The 12841-nt window shown below is 48.6% G+C and overlaps 1 long non-coding RNA gene across 5 annotated transcripts in view; it reads left to right on the top strand.

Moving 5' to 3' along the window:
* LOC120400606 overlaps nt 1-12841 on the top strand; it is a 303500-nt gene that overhangs the window by 168187 nt on the left and 122472 nt on the right. Inside the window, exons 1-2 of one of the 5 annotated variants that reach the window (XR_005595918.1) lie at nt 1311-1341; nt 1860-2513. The exons of the other annotated variants lie outside the window; for them this stretch is intronic. This is a non-coding gene — a long non-coding RNA (uncharacterized LOC120400606). Of the gene's footprint in view, nt 1-1310; nt 1342-1859; nt 2514-12841 lie in introns of those variants that run through there. 5 annotated transcript variants of the gene reach the window in all.

Genomic DNA, 12841 nt, shown 5'->3' with positions numbered 1-12841 from the left:
GGAACAGTCAGCATGGATTCACCAAGGGCAAGTCATGCCTGACTAACCTAATTGCCTTCTATGATGAGATAACTGGCTCTGTGGATGAGGGGAAAGCAGTGGATGTGCTATTTCTGGACTTTAGCAAAGCTTTTGATACAGTCTCCCACAGTATTCTTGCCAGCAAGTTAAAGAAGTCTGGGCTGGATGAATGGACGGTAAGGTGGATAGAAAACTGGCTAGATGGTCGGGCTCAATGGGTAGTGATCAATGGTTCCATGTCTAGTTGGCAGCCGGTATCAAGTGGAGTGCCCCAAGGGTCGGTGCTGGGGCTGGTTTTGTTCAATATCTTCATTAACGATCTGGAGGATGGTGTGGACTGCACCCTTAGCAAGTTTGCAGATGTCACTAAACTGGGAGGAGTGGTTGATACGCTGGAGGGTAGGGATAGGATACAGAGGGACCTAGACAAATTAGAGGATTGGGCCAAAAGAAATATTATGAAGTTCAACAAGGACAAGTGCAGAGTCCTGCATTTAGGACGGAAGAATCCCATGCACTGCTATAGACTAGGGACCGAATGGCTGGGCAGCAGTTCTGCAGAAAGGGACCTGGGGGTTACGGTGGATGAAAAGCTGAATATGAGTCAACAGTGTGCCCTTGTTGCCAAGAAGGCTAATGGCATTTTGGGTTGTATAAGTAGGGGCATTTCCAGCAGATCGAGGGATGTGATCATTCTCCTCTACTCAGCACTGGTGAGGCCTCATTTGGAGTACTGTGTCCAGTTTTGGGCCCCACACTACAAGAAGGATGTGGATAAATTGGAGCGAATCCAGCGGAGGGCAACAAAAATGATTAGGGGGCTGGAGCACATGACTTATGAGGAGAGGCTGAGGGAACTGAGATTGTTTAGTCTGCAGAAGAGAAGAATGAGGGGGGATTTGATAGCTGCTTTCAACTACCTGAAAGGGGGTTCCAAAGAGGATGGATCTAGACTGTTCTCAGTGGTAGAAGATGACAGAACAAGGAGCAATGGTCTCAAGTTGCAGAGGGGGAGGTTTAGGTTGGACATTAGGAAAAACGTTTTCACTAGTCGGGTGGTGAAGCACTGGAATGGGTTACCTAGGGAGGTGGTGGAATCTCCTTCCTTAGAGGTTTTTAAGGTCAGGCTTGACAAAGCCCTGGCTGGGATGATTTAGTTGGGTTTGGTCCTGCTTTGAGCAGGGGGTTGGACTAGATACCTCCTGAGGTCCCTTCCAACCCTGAGATTCTATGATTCTATGATTCTAAGTGGATTGTTGGCCAACCAAACGTTCTAGAAGAGAGTTGAAGCTAGAGATCCGACAGACAGCTATCTTTGCTGTGGGCACCAATAGTCTTTTCCCTTCCCCTTCACCAGCTACTTGTCTCTTTTTTAGATTGTGGGTCTTTCTGCCAGGGCTTGTCTCTTCCTGTTCATGGTAGACAGTACCTAGGGCACCGCAGGTGCTAACCACAATACAAATACATGAATAAAAGGCATGATTGGGTGCCTTGGAGTTTGGGAGACGTAACAAAATAGCCTGGGTTTAGTTTTGCTGCACTAAGTATCCAGTCTGTTATCGAAGGAAAAGAAGAACTGCCGTGTTGTAAGGACCAGTGTGTGGTTTCTGGTTCATGGGCTTCTATTCTGCATTTATTTTAAACTCCCCCCCCCCCCACGAAAACACAAATGTATGTTTAAAAGTCACCCGAAGTGTAGATCAAAATGAGCTGTGAGCCCCACCCTCTCAGCAGAGTGTAGATTGCCTTTCAGTCTCAAACCCACATTTCTCTGCCTCCAAGTTAACTTTTGAAAAGATAATCTTTTCTTGACTACATGTTGTTTTATGCCTTGGCAGGAAATCCTAATACTCACAGAAGAAGGACTTCATGGATTTAAAGCCCTGGCATTTCTCCACGGCGATGTGGGCTAGAATCCAAATTGGGTCAAAATGCCAAAAAACATTCCCCGTGTTTGCCCGAGGCTCACAGTCCTCCGGCCTGACTTCTTAAAATGAAGAAACTCTGGAAAGAACACTGTTCGAATCAGTCATTCCTAACCCATTTGGCAGCTCCAGGAATCAAACTACAGTCCCTCGAGTTCAATGAGATTAACATGCCAGCCCACTAATTTTCCTCCAAAGAGCCCTGGAATGAATATAATACAGCACGACAATGCATCAGCACCGATGTTACGACTGAAGTGGATTAGCAGGGCTTTCAGAAACTACCTCGCTCAGTTCTGTCTGGGATCAGCAAAAATGATGAAAACACTCAAATTAATCATTTTTATTAACTGGAGTGGAGGTGTGGGGCAGAGGGGAAGAAGCGTTTAAAACTTCATTGTGCAATGAGACAAATTGGAGTTCTGCTGGCGGAATTGTCCTTGGGGCAGCATGATGTCATTCGGTTCACAGAATAAAATGCTAAATGAATGGCCACAAGCTGCATGCACTTTATCACCACATCAAATGCAACAGGCCTCTTTGTTCCGAACCTCTCGGTGTGTGGAGGTGACTGATATGGCAGATCATTATTTGCGGTGGCGAGGGGAGGGTTGTATTTTGGGGGAAGTGATCTCTCTTTTTTCCTGGCCTCCCAGCTGGAAAAGGATGCTATTGGGTTCACTGAGTCTGAAGCAATGACCGAGCACGTGTGTGCTCCGGATTCCACTCTGCCACCATGGGCCTCTCTCTATTTATGCTGCGCTTTTATTTCCTCTCTTTGGTGTCGGCAAGTCTGATCCACACTCGGGTCTTCCAAATTTCGGAGCAGGGGTCAGGAACTTCCTCTTCCTCCCATTGCATAACAGCTGGGAACCTCACAACCCTGCTGCATGCCCAGCATGGTGCTTTCCTGAGGGGGGCAGAGAGGGCTCGATCCTTTCCTGACCCTCCTGGCACAGCCTTTGATGTGAGGGAAGATAAGTGTGCCAATTGGGAAACACGTGGTGTCTGCTCCCCCATTTGTTAGCAAGAATTTGTTAGTGCAGGTGAAAGGCACCAGAGGAACTGAATTGGAGGCCATATCCTGCAAAGGATTGTGGGACAGGGTGGTGTTGAGAACTTGTGCTGGGTGGGGGAGTGCTGGGGCTGTTGTTCAGGGTGGTGGTGGTTGCTGGGTTGGGGATGCTGAATGCGGGGGGATGGTCTTGTGGTTGAGGCATTGGACTTGGGCTCAGGAAATCTAGATTCAGTTTTTAGCTGTGCCATACATTTCTTGAGTGACCTTGGGCAAATCACTTAGTCGCTCTGTGTCTCAGATCTGTGACCGTCTGTACCCCTATATTCACCCTTTCACAACACTATGATAAATTTTGTACAAAGTGTGCCTTGTGAGGTATCATTTGAAAAAATACATTTTACCAGGTCAGTAATGATCAGCGATTTATATGTGTGGCAACATTGCATGTAAAGTTATAGGATTCCTCCGTATGGTATTACTAGGCATGTTCCAAGTCTGGGGGAAGCAGCCACAAACCTGGTCCCCAGAGACAAAAAGCTAGCCAACGCCTCAGCCAAGCGTCAGCAAAATCAAAGAGACCATCACCTGGTTAAGTGGCCATTTTTTGGCAGGAAACATGATGTGGGTGAAAATCTACATCTTGACAAAGAAACAGCGGGGGGTTCCCAGCCACTCAGACTTTCCATCTCATGATCCTGAGCTGCAGATGATTCTCAAAGAAGCAAAAGAACTATAAGAAAGGAGAGCAGATGCCCCAGGTTATTCTTCCCTCCCATCTACTCATGGCATTGACAGCACTTGAAGAACAAAGGAAACAGCTTTGGATGGTGGGAGGGATCCTGACTGAAAGATTCTGCCAGTAAGACAGCCGGTAGACCTGGTGAGAGAGACCTTTGCTTTGAAGTCACTCTAGGCATTACTTGTAACTTACTTTCATTTTCTTGTAACCAATTCTGACTTTTATGCCTCATTACTTGTAGTCACTTCAAATCTATCCTTCTGTTGTTAATAAACTTATTTTATCTAGACCCATGTGTTTGGATTGAAGTGTTTGGGAAGCTCCTTTTGGGATCACAGAATTTGTACTTATCATTTTCTGTTAATAAAATGATGGGCTTTTGTTGTCCAGGAGAGGGCTGGGCTGGACAAGACGCACGGGTCTGGGGGAAAGTCTGGGACTGGGAATTTGCTGGTGTTACCCTGCAGTGTAATTCGGGGTAGCTGACTTTAGCACTCGCAGTAGGACTGGGAGTGATTTACATGCTGGAGGCTGGATGTAGACGGGCCAGGAGTGGCTGCTCTCACAGTGAAGAAGTAGACAAGGCACCCCAGGTTGGAGAAGTGAAGGGACATGGCTGTCCATCAGTCCAGATTGTACCCTGGGTAATGTCACAATCTTCCACCTGCAAAGTGGGGGTGATAATCCCTCCCCGCTTCAAAGAGGTGTTTGTGAGACAGCTGGATTCGATGGGGACGGGACAGCTGTTAGTGGCAGCTGCAGTCTGGATCGCAGGCGGTGACACGGGCGTGACCTTTGGTAACCTTGCGCAGGGCAAGCTCTGCAGAAACACACTGCAGCCTCTCAGCCAGCGCCTCTAGGAGAGACCCCTTCATCACAGGGCCAGAGGTGGGCAGCGTAACCCTGACGGGACAAACAGTGACACCCTGGATTAGAGAGACAGAGGTTGGGGGCTGCTGCAGGGACATCTTAGCCCCCCCAGCTCAGCAGGAGCAGTGTGCACAGGCTCTTGAGGCCCCACATCCGCTCTGCTGGGAGCATGGAAGGGAGGGTGGGGGACAGGCTGTACCGTCCCTCCCCAGCCCTGGCACCTGCTGGGTCCTGGAGACCATGCGTCTTGGCAGGAGTTTTCAGTTTCCCAGGCAGCAAGGTGATGCCCCCCTGCACTAATGTCCCCACCAGACAGGAGCAGCATGGGCAGTGCCAGGGCAAAGTCTCTCACCCCTCGGTGCCCTTCTGGAGATGGGTCACCTTGAGGGGATTCCTCTCAGCTCTTCCCTCTCTGCTTAGCCTGCTGCCAGGGTGCCAATGGACTGGTGGGGGTGGGGGAGGACATGGAAAGATGGGGTGAGGTCTTTCCCAGGCCAGACATATTTCACAGGAGCCTGAGGGAGGGAAGTGAAATTCAGCTGGACCTGGGGCCTTAACTCCCTTAGGCTCCTGCGAGATCGCAGCCCCATCTACTGTCCATCTTCTCTGAGGCTGTATGATCCCAGAGGTTGTTCTACCTTTCTGTTCCAGACACCACAGACAGACTTAAATAGCCAAACAGCAGCATTTCCAAAGGACAGGACTTCCTTGTCTTGAGATCTTGGCTGTTGGTATGTTAATCTGTGAAATTAGAAATAAAACGGGAAACAAACAAACAGCTACTAGGGGTGAAATCCTGGCTCTGTTGATGTCAATGGCAAAACTCCCCCGCACTTCAGTGTGGCCAGGACTTTAGCCTGCTTGTGATCAGCAAAGCCCTCCTTAGAACGAGACGGGATGGGATGTAAAGTGAGCCGAGAGCTGTGCCCTCATTGGGCTTTGTCAATCAGTGGGTGGAACAGAGGGTCTCCTTTTCATTCCACTTCCTTCTCTGTACCTGACTGGGACAAGGGAACCATCTTCCCTGGGTCACGACCTTGTCACGTTTCGGACCTAGTGTAGAACCAAAGCCTGTCACAATATTCCCCAGGATCAGGGCCAATAGTTTGAGGGTTTTGGTTCTGTTCAGAAAGTCACAGCTGCATCATCTGTGTGGATAATTTCATTTCCCCATTCAGCGATTCTGTATGTTTGAGCTAAAGATAGCTGAGCTGCCAGGCGTTATGTGAGCAGGTAAATTTTGGAAAGGGACCAATCCTGAGAATGTTACCCTTCCTGTAGAATGGCCTGTGATAAGGAGATGGTGTTCCTGCTGCAAAAGGGAGCAAAGGGAGGCTTTTTGAGGGGAGAGAATACTGCATCTGGTACGTTTTTTAATCACAGAGCCTTGAGATCATGGGGCTGGAGTTTGGAGTGGCAGGAGGCCAGCTGCAGACAAGAGCTGGCTCTTTGCTTCCCTCGTCTTTTCGGACAGCCTTTTGGAGCCAATTTAAACTCCCCTCATCCCTTCCTTTGCCTGACCTGTCTTTGTCTTGGTCTCTTTCCTAGTCTCATCTAATTGTGCCACCCTTTACTCCCGCTGAGTGGTGTTTTGTGAGTTGTCAGTGTCTCACTATGCTGTGTGATTTCACTCTTATGGGTTGGCTTAAATATTGCACTTCTAACTGAACTTACATTAAAGCGTGTTGTAGCCCGAGATCTTTGTGACTGGCACTTTCAAAGAGACACAAGCACACACCGTGCTTAGGACCAGTATGTCCAAAGAGCAAAGCAAATGCTTTTCAGAAATGGTGGTTTTCAAGGTGCTGCAGGTTTTGGCATTGGCACAGAAGCTGTCAGAGCAAAGCTGGTGGTTTCTGGCAACTGGGCAGGGGACAGTTGGGGTTTTTGGTACCGTTAGGAGACAGGGTTTGGCTTTGTGGGGCTAGACATTAGCTAGAAGTTCCTGTTGAAATCATCAGTGGTGCAGTAGTTAACAGTAGCAATGTTTGAAAGTGACCGTTAAATTGTCTGTTAAGTTACATGGTGCGATCTGCACCTTACAGACTTCGTTAGGCTGTCGGTTGCGCTTGGTTCAGGTTTCCAAGTTTTTCTTCCCAGCCCTCAGGGACAGAGTGGGGGAGAGAGTTTTGTCCCCTTGGCTTCAACAGCACAATTCTGCTGTCTGGGGTGGGTTTGGGGGCCAGTCCCGTCTGCAGAACTGAAGGGCTTTGGGTATAGCCCAGGCGGGATTTCTGGGGGAAATGAGTTCTCTGCCAACGAGTGGCCAGGCCCCATATGTATTCAATTAGTTGGGACCCCATCCAAAAACTGGAACTGTACTGTGTGAGCGCTGCTGAGATCCAACATGGGACCCTTGTGGGTCATAAATGGCAGCCATAGGCAGAGGAGCTAGCACTTATTCTCTGCATGGACAGGCAAATTATATCTCCATGGCTCCTTCCCTGTTCAGCTTCTAATGCTTCCTGTGCAGCTGGCAGCAGGCCTGTTAGACGAGCCAAGAGGGAGACCTCCCGAGCAGAGCTAGTAGGAGCTCTGTGAAATTTGGCCCAGATCCTCAGAGGTATACAGGAGATCAGTGGGAGTGAGGTACCTAAATATAGGATCTGGGCCTTTGCCTCCTTTGGAAAGTCTCCTTTAGCCTACTGAGCACTGCCTGGATGCCTTTAGAATAGCAATGATCATGTACTAGTAATACTTCTGTAACTTCTGGTCTATCATGTAAGATTGCCGCTCTGTATTTGTGGGAAAACAGATGATGATGTCTCATCATATGGTGATAACACTCCTTCCATTCCCACTAGTACCTCCAGAGGATGTTAAAGATCAGAGACTAAAGTCCAGCTATTTTCAAATCAGCAAGGCTGGGTACTGGCATCCAAAGAGTTTTTAAAGAGCTGGCCGAGGAGCTTGCTGCACTGTTAATGTTGCTTTTCAATAAGTCATGGTGCACTGGGGAAATTCCAAAATACTGGGGAAAAAGCCAATGCCGTGTCAATGTTTTACAAGGGTAAATGGGATGACTCGGGTAATTATAGACCTGTCAGCCTGACATCAATCCCAGGCAAGATAATGGAGCAGCTAATACAGGACTCGATTAATAAAGAACTAAAGGAGAATAATGTAATTAATGCAGATCATCACGGATTTATGAAAAATAGATCTTGTCAAATTAACTTGATTTTTTGGATGCGATTACAAGTTTGGTTGATAAAGGGAACAGTGTTGGCATAATAGACGTAGCCTTTTGTAAGGCGTTTGACTTGATACAACATGACAGTTGGATTAAAAGAGACTAGAGCAATATACTGTTAATACGGCACAATTTAAAGGGTTAGAAAGTGAGTAACTGATCGGCCTCGAAACGTAATCTGCAGCGTTGTTGTAGCCGTGTTGGCCCCGGGTCTCAAAATGTCACGTATTGTTATTGAGTCGGTCTGTTTCCAGTGGAGACATGCAAGTATTGGGTCTTGCTACTTAACAATTTTATCGGTGCCCTGGACGGAAACCTAAAATCATCATTGATCAAGTTTGCAGAGGGCATAAAAATTGGGGGAGTGGTAAGTAAGAAGAGGAGGACAGGTCACAGATCACTGTGAATCAGGATTACTTGGGAAAGTGAGTGGAAGCAAACACTGTGTGTTTTAATATAGCTAAATGTAAATGTACATATCTGGGAACAAAGAATGTAGCCTTGCTTACAGGGCGGAGGGGCTTTATCCTGGGAAGCAGTGACTCTGGAAAAAACCTGGGGGTCGGGGTAGATAATCAGCTGAACATGAGCTCCCAATGTGATGCTGTGGCCAAACAGGCTAATGCAATCCTGGGATGCATGAACAGGGGAATCTTGAGTAGGAGTAAAGAAGTTATTTTACCTCTGTATTTGGCACTGGTGTGACGGCTGCTGGAATCCTGCATCCAGGTCTGGTGGCCACAATTCAAGAAGGGTGTTGATAAATTGGAGAGGGGTCAGAGAAGAGCCATGAGAACAATTAAAGGATTAGAAAACCTGCTTTCTTATTATGACAGACTCAAAAAGCTCAATCTATTTAGCTTGAGAAGGTTAAGGGGTAATGGTTACAGTCTAGAAGTATCAATGCGGGGAACATATATTTAATAATGGGCTCTTCAGTGTAGTAGAGAAAGCTCTGACGCGATCCAGTGGCTGGAAGCTGAAGCTAGACAAATTCAGAGAGGAAACAGGTGAGAATAATTTACCATTGGAACAATTTGCCAAGGGCCATGGTGGATTCTCCATCACTGACAATCTTAAAATCAAGATTTAGATATTTCTCTAAAATATCTGCTCTAGGGATTGCGTTGGGGCAGGTCTCTGGCCTGTGTTATCCAGGAGGTCAGACTAGGTGATCACAATGCTCCCTTCTGGCCTGGGAATCTATGAATCTAGCTGAATTTGTTTAGTTATGACCGTCCCCAACCTTCTCCAGATATACCTTAGATTCAGAATAAAATGCAGCATTAAAACCACTCTGTGATGGCTTGAACTCTAATGTTGAGTGGATGTTTTCTGCAGCCCATAGAGCTGGGCGTGGTATCCCAAAGTCATGCAGACGGGAATTCACTGGGCTAGAGTCTACCTCTGTTACGGCTGCTGAATTGTACCTTACCGCGGGAGGAGTCTCCCTGACACCCATGGGGCTGCTCGGAGATTCACATGCTGCAGAGCCAGGGAGTGACCATAACTTTTATCATTATTAGGGCAGTCCTTGGTGCTTAGAAAAGTTAAATACACTGTTGGGGAAAGGGGGAGTTTGAGAAGGTCCATTAATTTCGGAATTTGGATGTGGAAGGGAGAAAATAATTATTCCAAGTTCTGGCTTCCTCCATAGCAATTTGTACCAATTATCAAAACTGGTTCTGCAACCGAGTGACCAAGGGTTATGTTAGAGTGGGGCAGCAGCTACACAGATACTGCTTACAGCGTAAATTTGAGCTCTGCCACCTCCCTTCGAAATCCATGCGCCCCCCACCCCCATGCCCCCCCTTCCCTATTGGATAGAATTTCTAGAGCTGGGCAGGAAATGGGTTTTCCCCCAAAAATGTTGACATCCCCCCCACCCCCCAAATTGTGGGTTTTTCCTGTCAAAACACTGAACATCCCCAAACCAAAAATGTTTTTCAGAAACTGAAAAGTGCAAAATTTCCACCAAAAATCATCATGATTGGGGAGTTTGGCCAAAAATCTTCAGTTTTCAGTGGCTGTGAACTGCACAATTTTCTGGTTTCAGATTTTGAGGAAAACACTATAAATTGAAAACCGATGTTTCCCGCAGCAGTATGCATTTTGCCAAAATCCCTGTTCCACTGGAACATGTTTTAATGGACAAAGTTGGACCAGCACTAACATCTTCCCCCGTTTACAGGGCCTAGCACTGTTGGTAGGTTACATCCTGATTCCTGGTCATCAGCACCTAACTACAATCATTTTAAAACACCCTAAAATGTACACATTATCTTAGAACCTGCACTTCAAGCTGGATACATCACACATTTTGTTGCAACATGAAAACAAAACAAAGTTGATGGGTATTTTTAGATTTTAATTGTTTAAAAGAGAACGAGTATTTAAACATTAAAAGGACAAATCTGAGTCATGTCATAACAGCTTCACATTCAGCTGTAGCTTTGGGCACTGTCTAAACAGCATCCGACTTCGCATGATCAGGATACTTTCTGCTGAGTAAGATCACACTGTTTGTACTCTCTGAGAGCTGGAACTCTGAAGTGGCTATTAAGATCTGCGTAAGCTGAATAAACTTGGAGTGCTCCTCCCCTGAGCCACAGGCTATCCTCTTGAGATGAACCATGTGTTCCAATGACTGAAAATAACAGGGATCCCGTTTATATCCAGAGGAGAAACGTTGTGTTCTACTGTTTCGGTGACTGCAAGCTAGAGCCAGTTACAAGGCAGGCAGAAAACTTTTAACAGAGAACTAAGCTAGGTGTCTTTTGGCACCTTGCCCAAGGAGTTCTGGTCGGCATGAGCAAGTCTGCTGTATCCTTACTTGACTTGTTTCACAACATTTTACAAGGTCGTGGGGCGTGTCAGCAGCAGTCTGGGTTCTCACAGCCGGGATCAGCCGGGGCCCGGAAATGGACTCTCGGGCTTTGTGTGTGAACACGCGGGAGGAAAGGGAACTTTTCTGCTGTGTGTGGTCAGAGAAAAGGGCCACTTTGGGACTCTGTGCAGGAGTGGCAAGTGGACAGGAGGTGGCAAGAAGCCCTGTTAGCCCTGGCCCCGCTGACCAGCCCCTGCACGGTAGAAGAGCACCCTTCTAGTCCCTTGCTCTCCTGTGCTAGCCAGCTGCTCGTGGGAGACTTAGCTGCACCCTTGCACATGGAGAAACTACTGATGAGCACAGCTAAGGGAGTTTGCTTTGGAGCAGCTAAACATGTTCCCTTGCTGCAGTGACGACGAACGGCGTTTCCTGAAAGGAGCTGCCAAATCCGAACAAGCTGGGCAGTTCAGATCTTGTGTTCAGCCAGCCAGCCCGCCCCTCGAGGCAGGAATTTCCCTGGATTAGAACCTGCAGCCGAGCGCTTGCTGTTGTACTTTGGGTGCTGCATTCAGCCGTGCTCTGCGCAGGTGCAGCTCTGCTTGGAGTCCAGGGAATGAAGACCGAAACCTGACTGTGAGCCCAGGTCTCTCCCGTAGCCTCAGTTATCCAGGCTTTGGGAGATTCATACCGACAGAGTGATATCTCTCTGTCACGTAGAGAGAGCTACCAGAGACGCAGAGTCTGAAACGCCCAGCGAGAGCCAATCCCCATGTGATCCCCAGCTGAGGAAGGGATGTCTGCTGCCCTAAACCATCAGGAATCACTGGCCGAATCTGTTGGAATGGGCAGGACACCCTTAGGGCCTAGATAAGCCAGGAGCGCCCCCGGTGGGACAATGCAGAACTGAAGAGTAACCGTCCTGGCACCCAGATTCCATGCACTGCACTCCCCTGGACTTCAGCAGCACAGTAAGCAGCATGAGGCACATGCCCATCCCTTCTCCAGGGGAGGAATGGCTCCCATTGCAAGGAGGTGGGCTGTGGAAGTGGGGTGTTCTGGGAGACGCAATATGGCTGGTAGCCCGGGACCCTCAAATCTTCAACCTGGTGCAGCCACTGACCCGCTGTTGTTGCTCCTGGTGTGCTCCGGTAGCACCTGGGGGCCCCAAGTGGGACCAGGGCTGCATGGTGCCAGGCTCTGTACGAACATAGGGCCCAAGTGTTATCCGCCTGTGTGGACCAGCAGGCTGTGTGCAAGGATCCTCCCTGCCCCGGGGCAGCCTGCGCACGGGGGGCTCCCAGGGCAGCCCGCGCAGGGCTCTGTGCGAGTTGCGCCGTCCCTGTGCAGAAGAGCCAACAACGAGTGTGTGAGCGAGCGGGGGGAGGCGCGCTCCTTGCCAATGCCCTTTGATGGAGGACAGACTTGACCTTGGTTCAAGGATTGTCCATTCGCCAGCCAATCTCACTTGGGAAAAGAACTGTACAGGCCACTGCCTTGTGCCAGGGCAGCTTCGGGCAGCTGGACTATCTCAAGTCCGAGTACCTCCTCGGCTGGCTGGGAAGCAACTTCCTCAGCTTCCATTTCCTGGGCCTCAGATGCAGCTGTAAACCTGAGTCTCATCTTGGCTTTTCTCTGTCCTGGGCCAAGCCTCCTCCTGCACCGGCCATGGGGCAGGCAGCCAACCCTCTGTGGAGAGGGACTGCTGTGTGTGGGTGCTCCCCAGCCCTCCAGCAATGGGGCAGGCTGCTCAATGGGGATCCTCTCCCCTCCTCCTGGGATTCCAGCTGGCTCTCTATGCACCACCGCTGACCCAGGCTGTGACTCCACAGCTACAGAGTGTGGATTCATCCAGGCAGCCAGATCAAACCCTTCTTCAAAAAGATTTCTTGACCTGTATTTATTCAATGTCCGGTCTGTCTCCCCCTGCTGGGAGGGAGATTAACTGACCATTGGGAGTTGGAAACAAAGGTCTGTCACTAGAATTCAGTGCCAGCTTCCCCAGAGCCAATTATTAAATCAAGGCCAAACCAAAATCAGAATGATACTTTGTGAAACTCGATCTATTTTCTTCCTGTACTGTAGTGAATGATGCCAAATCCCACTGTGCTCTCATCTGTGGTCTGTTTATCTAGCTCTGTTTGTTTTGTTTTTTTGCTTGTTTTGCTTACTGTACGTTAAATATATCCTGCCGTGACTCTGGCCATAGGCTTCTCTTATTAACCCCAGTGGCGGGCGGGCGGACGACAGG

The sequence above is a fragment of the Mauremys reevesii genome, linkage group 3 (genome assembly GCF_016161935.1).
Source record: "Mauremys reevesii isolate NIE-2019 linkage group 3, ASM1616193v1, whole genome shotgun sequence".
Classification (NCBI taxonomy): Eukaryota; Metazoa; Chordata; order Testudines; family Geoemydidae; genus Mauremys; species Mauremys reevesii.
Note: the sequence above shows the minus strand (reverse complement) of the source record. Positions and strands in the feature narration are given on the sequence as shown.